Source organism: Lathyrus oleraceus, chromosome 1, assembly GCF_024323335.1.
Source record: "Lathyrus oleraceus cultivar Zhongwan6 chromosome 1, CAAS_Psat_ZW6_1.0, whole genome shotgun sequence".
NCBI lineage: Eukaryota > Viridiplantae > Streptophyta > Magnoliopsida > Fabales > Fabaceae > Lathyrus > Lathyrus oleraceus.
Genome location: NC_066579.1, coordinates 59,460,770 through 59,472,409, shown reverse-complemented (window position 1 = coordinate 59,472,409; position 11,640 = coordinate 59,460,770). Strand labels below are relative to the sequence as shown.

The 11,640-nt window shown below is 30.1% G+C and overlaps 1 long non-coding RNA gene across 1 annotated transcript; it reads left to right on the top strand.

Moving 5' to 3' along the window:
• The first annotated feature begins 2,497 nt into the window (after positions 1–2,497).
• On the top strand, positions 2,498–3,188 carry LOC127115427 (uncharacterized). The gene is made up of 2 exons (XR_007800725.1): positions 2,498–2,707; positions 2,784–3,188. It is a non-coding gene; the product is annotated as an uncharacterized LOC127115427 (long non-coding RNA).
• Positions 3,189–11,640: the final 8,452 nt, after the last annotated feature.

Sequence of the window (11,640 nt, the reverse complement as noted above, 5' to 3'; positions counted from 1 at the left end):
ACATGGTATTCTCAACCAAATCGGGCAACGGATCGGGCAGGTTAGTTATGTTAGGGCAGGTTGTTAGGATTTTTGTTAAAACTCTGTTAGTTGCAAGTTAATTTTATATGTGAATTGATTTTCTATTAATTATTTCCATCAGTTAAAATAGTTGTATTGCTTGCAGGGATAAGTCAAAATTGGACCTTAGCTTGCAGTTCAGCTGGATTTGCACGTTACTTCTATGAAGGTTTGTTGTGGTTGGAAGTTCTGCTGTTAAAATGTTAGTTTGTTTTGTTAGTTACAAGTCTGTCAAATCAATTTAAAATTAGTTAGGTTAAGTTAGAGAACTAGTTAGTCATGGTTATTATGAAATTAGAAAAAAAAACTTAACTGTTAGTCAAAGTCCTGCTGTTAGTTATTTCCCATTTTTTGACTCTGTTAGTTTTATTTATAATCGATTGCTTTGAAATTATGTTACTACAAAAGGTTAGATTGATGTTAGTAAATCTGTTAGCAAGTTGATGGTGAGATCTGTCATGGCCTATTAGTATCAGAAACATTATTAGTGAAGGCCAAGACCATGACCAAACACTTGCCTGATTATTTGATGTAGAACTTACTTGCTGAAACTTTCCGCTATGCTAATGATTGTCTTGGTGCATGACTTGTCATTGGGCATGAGCGCCGGGAGCTGTTACCGCAGCAAGTTGTATCAGTTAAGTTGTTATGACTAATTTTGGGAATCTGCTAACGACTCGTTTTAGACAGCACTAGCTAGTGTGTTTTGAGTTGCTCACTTGCCAACAACTTAATAATTGTAATGGATTTGAAGTTAATTGAGAATTTTGCCACCGATACTTAGTAAAACTCGATTAAAATGTCGTTTACGATGGTTATAACATACTGCTATGTTGTTAAAAAGCTGTTTGAATGGTTTGAATTATGAGTTGTTTAGAAAACCATGTTAATAACTTGAAGTAGGGTTAGTGACGGTATTACATGATTATGTTAGATTCAGTTATATTGGTTAATGTTAACTTACAACATTCGTTCTGTTGTGATAATTATGCAGGATGTACTACCTTGGTTTCGAACTGATTTCAGAATTTGCATCTGTACCGAATTGGGGTGGGCTGCCACGGTTAATTCTTGCACTTTTGGTAATTTTTTATTAGCGAGTTTCAATGATGTCTATGTGTAATTATTAGGATTTAATTAAGGGTATACTTATTTTCCTGTGGAATGCTAACTGTGGCGTTGTTATGTATGTTCTAAAACTTTTGATTTGTGCCATTTCTGACTTGTGGAAAATTCATGGATGAATATATGACAATTCTGCTTCATGAATGAATGAAGAATTTCTTCTGTGAAACTGGAATTTTGTGAATGAGTGAATCTTTAAAAATTGGAATGGATGAAGAAAATTGCTTTTGTGAAACTGGAATTTCGTTTATATATCCTTCAAAATCTGTTACAATGCTCATGAAATTAATGCTAAACTTATATGAAATGCAATGGTTAGTTACAAATCAAAATGTTAGTTTCAATTTGGACTTGAGTGGATGTGTAACTTAATTTGGCTTTGTTTAGTTATATTGGTTAGTTTTGTGAATTATGAATATAATGTTATCGTGGACTTGTATAATGGTATGTTGTTATGACAATTGGTCTAAAGCGCTGTCTAAGGCTAAAAAAAGCTTCAAAAATTTTCGTATACCTTAGACAGCGCTTTTGTAAAAAGCGCTGTCTAAGGGGGGGGCTTAGACAACGCTTTTTGAAAAGCGCTGTCTAAGATATACCTAAAAAAATTAAAATAGGAGGGTCTTAGAAAGCGCTTTTGGCCAAAGCGTTGTCTAAGGGGGTGGGGCTTAGACAGCGCTTTTCAAGAGCGCTGTCTAAGGTATACCTAAAAAATATAAAATAAGAGGGTCTTATAAAGCGCTTTTGGCCAAAGCGCTGTCTAAGGGGGGGGGGGGCTTAGACAGCGCTTTTAAGATTTAAAAAAGCGCTGTCTAAACCTTTAGCAGCGGAGGTTTAGACAGCGCTTTAAAGCGCTGTCTAAGGCTAAAAAAAGCGCTGTCTAAGGTCTTGTTTGTTGTAGTGTTTCGAATGTCCTTTGTGATTGTAACCTTTTATGTTTATAGTAGCTAATCTAGTAAATATATGTATCATACTATTTTCAATCATTTATCATGAGATCCACTTATTTTTGAATGTCTCACAATAATAAAAAATTTACACTAATATATATATATATATATATATATATATAATTATTATTTTGGTTGTTATAGCTTAATAATTTAATCAATAATTTAGTTATAAAAATATTTTATGTTAAATTTTAAATAACTGAGTCACATTATTTCAAAATGTTTATCTTAATATACAATTTATCATTATACAATAAAATAGTAATATATTTTTATTAATTCACATATTTAAGTATATGTATCAAACAAATTAAAAGGGTCTCAAAGATGTAATATATGTTTGTACTAATAAATTAAAGTTGGTGGGGTTGTTAGAACCATTTATTGGGAAGTTGTGCGACAGCTATATTATATATCACATAGCATTAGTTAGCAACTCGTTTGCATTTTTCCATTATTTCTGTCTCACAAACTCACAACACAAGATGGAGATAGTTAGTTTCATTCCCAAGTGTGGAAGCATTAGGTACACAAGGAGAGGTGCATATCATGAGCTCAAGAGCAACAAAGAGGTTAGTAGTAATTTTACTAATAAGAATGTTGGTACGTTAGGTTCAAAAAAATTGAAAATTGCTGAAATGATGTCAGAAGTTCAACCAAAGATCTTCAGATTATCAACAAATCTATGGAAAAAGTTAAGAGATGGTTATGTACATGGTATGCTATGTATGGCTGCGCATGTTGCTCACTTGAACAATGGTGAAATTTGTTTTTTCAAGAAGATTCATTATGATGATGGTGATGATGTTCTTTACTTGAAAGCCTCATGAAATTTTGAAACTGAGTACTTGTGTAAATTGTTTAATTGTGTTTTTGTATTTCTTATTTTGTTTGTAAGGCGATATGTATGATGATTATCTGCTTGCTTAGCAGTTACCATGAGAAAAGGAACATGAATTTTCAATAAATTTGTCATGTTTGTGTACTAATATAGTGATGAGAACTTGAGAGCTTTATATCTGAATGAAACATGGTTGTCAACATTGGAGGATTTGGATTAGTGTTATTAGAAAGTCAGAAATATCGGTGGCCATTGAATTAAGGTGAATGATTTATATTTCAATGCAGATTTTGAAAAGTTTCAATCTGATATGATTGAAAGTGTGATTTCACATTTGTTATGAGAGATGGCCTTGATGTGATTAGACATGTTTGTTTTAGTTCTATGTATGAGAGATTCGAGATAACGAGGGAGGTTATGAAAATTGATATACTCATATGATTTTGGTCAAACACTATTAAAAAAAACTTTGTATTTGAGATAACGAAGGACCTTATGAAAACTTGTCACTTTATCCATCGATTTTTGTTCCACTGATGGATAAAGTGTAATGGTCATTGACTTGATCCCCAATAATAAGATTTTTTTCTTATTTTCAAAATTATAAAGTGTGTGCCACATACCCCTCGGTTTCTGTTAATAACCGAGGAAAAAAGAAAATATTTATGTCAGTTTGAAATTAAAATCGAGGGATAATACCTAATTTTTGTCATGTATATTTTAGTTTAAATCTCAAATTGGCTGATCTAAAATTCTTTTTTTACACAAAATCAGAATCAGAACATAACATTTTGTGACATAATCAGAACATTATATTTTACAATAGAGCATAACTTAATATACATATACTGTTTACAAAACCAAATATACAGATCCAAAACGGTACACCAAGAGAACTTATACATATTTGAAAACAAAATATAAAATCAAATACATGTGTGATACGGGTGTACATGGGGCGATATGAGTTGGGTTTATCCAAAACCAAAATCCAAACCATATAGAGTATACCGGTTTGGCTGAGGTAAAATAATCATCCATAATATCATTGGATCGATTTTGATAAAACCGTAAATTTGTGGGTTGGACTGGGTTAAGTAGTGGGTCATCCATTTTTTTCTTTTTTTCTTATATTATAAACAATGTGTCATATGTTTTTTCAAAAAATATCCTAACTATTTTTTTCTTGAAAATTAGTTTAGCCTTATTAGCATTATTCTTTTAACATCAAATATCTAAATATTTTATAAAATTTATAATAAAAATATTTATACAAATCAAAGTTGTATTACGGTAGTACCTAAAACTAAAATTACATAAATTTCTTAGAACTTACTGGTATTAACATCAAAATAATCAAAGTACAATATCCAAAATAATTCAAAATCATGACTCATAAAATAAGAGCCTAAAATTACAACAACCAAGTATGAATACATCAAAGTCATCATTTATTAAATTACAAAAAAAGAGTCAAGAACATTGTTCAAATATCCTCCACAACTCAAAACGAAGTCTTGACTTCAACATTAATATCTTTAACCAAATATAAAAATATAAATATTAGTCCATATATAAATTCATTAAGAGAATTAAAAAACAAAAATATAGAGTAATTAATGGTAAAATTAATGGGTTGAGTAGGTTTTGTGGGTTGGGTATGAGTTTACCCGAAACCCATATATTTTGAGTAGTTTTTTATTTTCAAAAATCATATTGTCCCACTTATCCATTAATATCCACTTTTTTGGATATGTTTGGGTGGGTTTGACCAGATTTGTAGGTTTACTCAACCCATGTATACTAAAACCTATACACAACGTTTACAACAATCAATACAAACTAGTGTTGTTGAGATTCATAAGTAGATAGGAAGCAACCGACCCAACGTAATCGGATGTCATCTATATTTTCTTTTAGGAGTGGTGTTCGGTTGCTAAACACCTATAATTTATACAAAATTTAAATTATGATAAGCTAACAACAACAACAACATTAACTTAACAAATATAAATAAATGACATGTGTTTCATACCTTAATCCATGAATTACTAATGCCTCGGGAGACAATATAAAACATATGTTTCATAACATATTATCCACATGAATGGTTGCCAAGTTGCTTTCACGACTAAGCATAATATATTAACGAAAATACATTAATAAAAATAAAAGAATGCCAAAAAGTACAAGTAATACTTACTTTTAGAAAAAGGGACCTTGGCTTTTTACCTTTTATATTATGTTTCACAAAATTGTATCTTCCCATAGCTCTACATGTTGGTAAAAATTAAACATGAATAAAAACTATTTAAAAGTAAAGGTAAAATTTGAGTATTACAAATAATACCACTTATCTGCTCAAAACGTCACACATCGTTTCATTAAGATTATAGTGTAACGAGCATAACATAATAACAATATTTTGCTTCGAACATATTATAACTAGTTGTCAATGTGAACTGCATAAACATTCAGAATAATTAATAACTAGATAAGAACCCACGTGATGCGCGGTCGTGAATTAATTTTTATTTGATTATTGAATTTAAATTATATTTTTTTAAAAAAAATATATGGTTACATATTTATATTATAACATCTTATTATGAATTATAATATACACAACAATACGAATTAATCAACAATAAAAATGAACATTTTACTTGAAAGAAAAAATATATGTTTGTAATTTGACTTTTATATCTAGAATTTAGTTTTTACAAATTTTAATAATTCTAAAAGATATTACTTGTAATCATTTTTTATATTTTGATTCTCATTTCTCTCTGACACTCATATGTGAAAAATCAATAATGTTATCCAAAATAATGTAACAACCCATTTTCAATACTTGTGAAACATAGGTTAAAAAGTTATATTATTATAATTTATTATTATGAATTATAATATAGACAACAATATGAATTAATCAACAATAAAAATAAACATTTTACTTGAAAGAAAAATATATGTTTGTAAGTTGACAGTTATATCTAGAATTTAGTTTTTGCAAGTTTTAATAACTCTAAAAAATAATACTTGTGATCATTTTTTATATTTTGATTCTCATGCCTCTCTAACACTCATATGTGAGAAATCAATAAATTTATTCTTTCTCTATACTTTATTTGTTCGTTGCAATATGAATAATGTAATGATGATATTTATCAATAAGATTGAAAGGTATTGCATGCCCTATCATATTTCAATATCTATAACAATATATAAAGGGAATACTTCCTTTTGGTGTAGTCTATTTTTCTACCATTTTTATCCTTATTTTATTGTGTAATTTACCTAATAACTTCCAATAAAATCACTATTACTAACTTCCACGTAACTTCCTACTAATAACTTTCCTATGCTGTAATTTTTAAAAATTATATTTAAATAAAAAATATCACTTATATTTTCAATGATGTGCATTAAAAAAGCGGACAGACGGGCACATGAGTGCCCGTCTGGACGCTAGTGAATAAATAGTGGCAAACCTTTGAAATTTGTGTAATAACTAATTTGACATTAAAGATAATAAAAAATATTTAATAGTTTTTGGATTCACACATCTCTTTTATTTTTAAAATTTGAGCAAATATAGTTAGTTAAAGTAATTGTTGGGTTGTTTATTCAAAATGTGTGTGAAATTATATTGAAAAAATATATCAAAATTATTTTTGATTCTCATGTCTCTCTAACACTCATATGTGAGAAATCAATAAATTTATTCTTTCTCTATACTTTATTTGTTCATTGTAATAAGAATAATATAATGGTGATGTTTATCAATAAGATTGAAAAGTATTGTATGCTCTATCATATTTCAATATGAATAAATAGTGGCAAACCTTTGAAATTTGTGTAATAACTAATTTGATATTAAAGATAATCAAAAATATTTAATAGTTTTTGGATTCACACATCTCTTTTATTTTTAAAATTTGAGCAAATATAGTTAGTTAAAGTAATTGTTGAGTTGTTATATTATTTTATTCAAAAATGGGTGTGAAATTATATTGAAAAAATATAGCAAAGTTATTTTTCTTTCTATTTTTTTTATAATTAAAAAATTATTTCAAGAAAAATAATAATGTTACATAAGATATAGACAACAATATGAATTAATCAAGAATAAAAATGAACATTTTACTTGAAAGAAAAATATATGTTTGTAAGTTGACAGTTATATCTAGAATTTAGTTTGTGCAAATTTTAATAACTCTAAAAAAAAATACTTGTGATCATTTTTTATATTTTGATTCTCATGTCTCTCTAACACTCATATGTGAGAAATCAATAAATTTATTTTTTGTCTATACTTTATTTATTCGTTGTAATATGAATAATGTAATGGTGATGTTTATCAATAAGATTGAAAAGTGTTGCATGCTCTTTCATACTTTAATATGAATAAATAGTGGTCAATCTTTGAAATTTGTGTAATAACTATTTTGACATTAAAGATAATAAAAAATATTTAATAATTTTTGGATTCACACATCTCTTTTATTTTTAAAATTTGAGCAAATATAGTTAGTTAAAGTAATTGTTTGGTTGTTAGATTATTTTATTCAAAATGGGTGTGAAATTATATTGAAAAAATATATCAAAGTTATTTTTCTCTCTATTTTATTTTATAATTCAAAAATTATTTCAAGAAAAATAATAATGTTATATAAGATTTAAGTAAATAATATAGAGATTAATTACTATACACTGTCAGTGTAAAAGGTTTTACACCGTCGGTTCATCACCATCACCCGTTTGTATTACTTTATAGATTTTTAAAATAAAAGTCAAACTTCTTTTAATATCCAACGTCTATAATTAAGTGATGGTGTAAAATCCCTTTACACTGACAGCGTATTTCAATTAATCTCAATAATATATATAAAAATTAAAAAATAGTTGTTAGGTTAATATGTTTTTGCTTTTACCAAGGTTCGAACTCATGACCGCAACAAAGAATGTACTTTGACCTTTTGAAAAATAAAGGTGAATTTCTAGAGGTGCCACATAAGAATAATGATGATGTGTCAAATATTGAGTATTGGCATATGATTTGTCGTGATATAGTTTGTCGCTTTAGATTTAATCTATTATATAGATGTGTGTAAAATCGATTTATAAAAGAAAACACAAATTATATATACTTATGCATGATAAAATGGTCTCGCATAATATTCTCCATTCTCATCAATTAACTTATTTTGAATGTACATCTAGATAATGTTTGCTCCGTTTTGTTGAAATTGAATATTGAATGAGTCTAAGAAATAATACTTTCTTAATTCCCTTTCAACATACATAGAATGTATGGATGATTGCTACAAAGTCGCAACGGCACGACATTGCTAAGTAGTATCATAAGATCGAACCCACAGAGATGAATACTGAATTTTGTTCTAACGGTGTTTAGCTAAAGTGATCGCAATATTGGTTGGTTTAGTTCAATTTGAAATAAGATTAACAAATAATAAAAACAAGACACGGGATTGTGATCATCTATCAAGACTTACCCTACTGATTATTCAAATTCGAACACGAGAATATATAAGAAATTTATAGAAAAGTAGATAAATATGTATGTTACCCACTTTCGCGGCTTGCGTATCTAGACGTGTTTCTAGCACGACTAAGCGAATTTCTCAATCGATAGCGAGTCACCTTGTCATGGCGCGTGCCTTGCAACTCTATTGCTTAGCAATATACGGGCCGATACTGATTCATATCCTTTCAGACTACGATTGTATCTGGGTTGCCTTTGATTTTGCAACTGACACAAATATATTTAAGATTTCGAATTCTAAAATAAAAACACATATAGTTCTCTTAGTTCATGTTTAAATAAATCTATTGTGGATCGTCATGAGATAGACTCTCCCGATCCTTTGTTTTTATATAACTACTCACTCATGGTGAGGTAAACAACCATTAAGCAAGTAAAAAACACATCATATAAAGTAAATAAAGTAAAGGAATTTCAAATGAAGAACCCGAATAATAAAAATATTGATTTAAATAAAGAAAAATAGAGAAAATACATCAATGTTTCATGTGTAATACAAATGAGAGCAAAGAAGAAAAAACTGAAGGTTACAAAGAATATGAAGTAACAAGTGATGTTTTACTTCAAAATCAAGTCTACTATTTATAGAATAACTAATTATTTTGTGTTCAATCATTAAAATCCACTAACATTAAGTCTTGAGACGTTTCAGATGTTCAAAAGTCACAAAAACGTCTAAAAACCCATTGAATTCAAAATGCCGTTGGGTGTAACATGGGTGTGTCACCTGAATGTGTCAGGCACCACAACCTGTGTCAGAGGACACGACCAACCTGTGTTACCCTCTGTTCCTTTGTATTGTATAACAAATTTAGGCTAACACGATCCGTGTCAACTGACATGGCCCAATTGTGTTGACCACATATATTTTGTATGGTGAGGGCTCCTTTTCACGCAATCCTTGGTCTTTTTTCATTCCACTTGGATCCATTACTCTCTTATTTCTTGAAAATATCAAAAGAACACAAAAACGTGTAAAATCTAACTAGAACAATGAAAACACACAAGAAAACAGGAAAAAAATAAGCTAAAAGTATGATGCAATAATCACTTATCAATGAACCTAAAAATTAATGCAAAAGTCAAATATTGATGTTAATTTATTAGAATAACGAATATAAACTAAAATTACCATAAAAATTGTACTTACGAGCACCATAATTGTAGTACAGTTATGTCAAACCAATAATCTCCCTTAAAAAATTACAAAACAAAACTCTTATGAAGTATATAAACTTTCTTTGGTTCGTATTTTAATTTTAACTCGTATATTATGACATCTCCTTTATCATCCTTGATAGTCTTTTCATGTTATCTTGTTGAGGTAGTGTGGTGTCAATACTGTACTGTGGGACAAAACAACTACCTTTCTTGCTTGCAACATCCATAACAACTTTCTCAACTACTTTCTCAGGTATGTCTAACTGATATGGATTTGGGTGGATGAGTACACCCATTGATTTCAAATGATGCATCATAAACACAACTACAGCATAATACATAAATTTAAATACACAAACAATAACAATAATATCCAACACATTTTTTAAACTTGTACTTACTTCAATCACATCGCGGGTACACTTCTCCCGCATTTCATCAATCAACTTCTCTCGCTCCTCCTCAGTCAACCTCTCTCGCTTCTCCTGTAACCTCTCTCACACCTCTTACAACATTCTCCCCTCCTCCTCTAGATGCACTCTCTCACGTTTCTCTTGAGTTACTCTCTCTCGTGCCTCATGAGTCCACTTCTTCATCGCCTCCTGAGTCCACTTCTCCTGCTCCAGTTCTAATACTTGTTGAACTTTCTCCCCCACCATTTGATTGACTATCTCTTCAATTTATTTCTTACGGTTTACTTCGTTACTTGTTTGCGATGATCCAAAATATATCCTCAAGTCGATGCCTCTTCCAAGACCACGGACACGCCCACCATGCTCCTCTATTCCAATCGCTTTTACCAAGATGCCATGACGTTCTCGTGGAACAAAAATACCATCATTGGATTTTTCAACAAGTAAATCATACAACACATATAAAAGTTCATATTTACCAAATTTAGTCAACTTAAATAAGTAATGTTGAAAAAAGTATCAACTTATAATATTTTCAGCCACTTCGCATGCACTACGCCAAAAACTAGAATAGACAGCGCACCTTAGAGGGCGCTTTATTACAAAAGCGCACTATAAAGTGAAGCGAAAAAATAAGGAGCGAACAACTGGAATAGACAGCGCACTTTAGAGGGCGCTTTTGTAATAAAGCGCCCTCTAAGGTGAAGCGAAAAAATAAGGAGGAGATAGAGGGACAACAATACAGGGCGCTTTTTAGAAAGCGCCCTCTAAGGTTACCCTTAGAGGGCGCTTTTAAAAAAGCGCTCTATAAGTCCATGTGCATTTCCAGTTTATAAAGCGTTTTTGGAAAGCCTTAGAGAGCGCTTTCATAAGCGCCCTCTTAGGCCCCCTTTAGAGGGCGCTTTTTTTCCACAAGCGCCCTCTAAGGTCCCCTTTAGTAAACATTAAAATTATAACATACTGCGCGTTTTGTTATTTCACTCTCTGTTATTTTCGTTCTTTTTCACGTTAGGGTTCTCACTGCTACGATTTTCGCTACTTCTAAGGCGTTCTCCTTCCACCTCTGTTAGATCTACGACGTTTCCTCCTTCTATTAATTCGTTGTTAGCTGTTCGATTTTGACACCATAGGTATTTTTCTAATCTTCATATTACTTGGTTTCTCTTCTGACATTTGCTATTGTTCATTTTTGGTTTCATTTTTCTTGGTTCATACATTTATTGAGTATTCTCAACAATAATTATTGTGTTGCAATGCTAGCAATGGAGACTAGGCATTATGGGTTAAATTTCACCAACTAAACAATATTTACCAGACCATAATCTGAACAATATTTACATGTCATTTAGGTTCTTGCTACGATTTTAACTTTGTGGTTAGCAGACAAATCTGGTCGTCGGCTTTTACTTATTGTGAGTCTGAGCTTTTTCGATAATTTTTGCATTCACATTACTATTTGTTTGGAGGGTAATAAGAGATTAATCAAAATCTCCTATTGCAGGTTTCTTCATCTGCAATGGC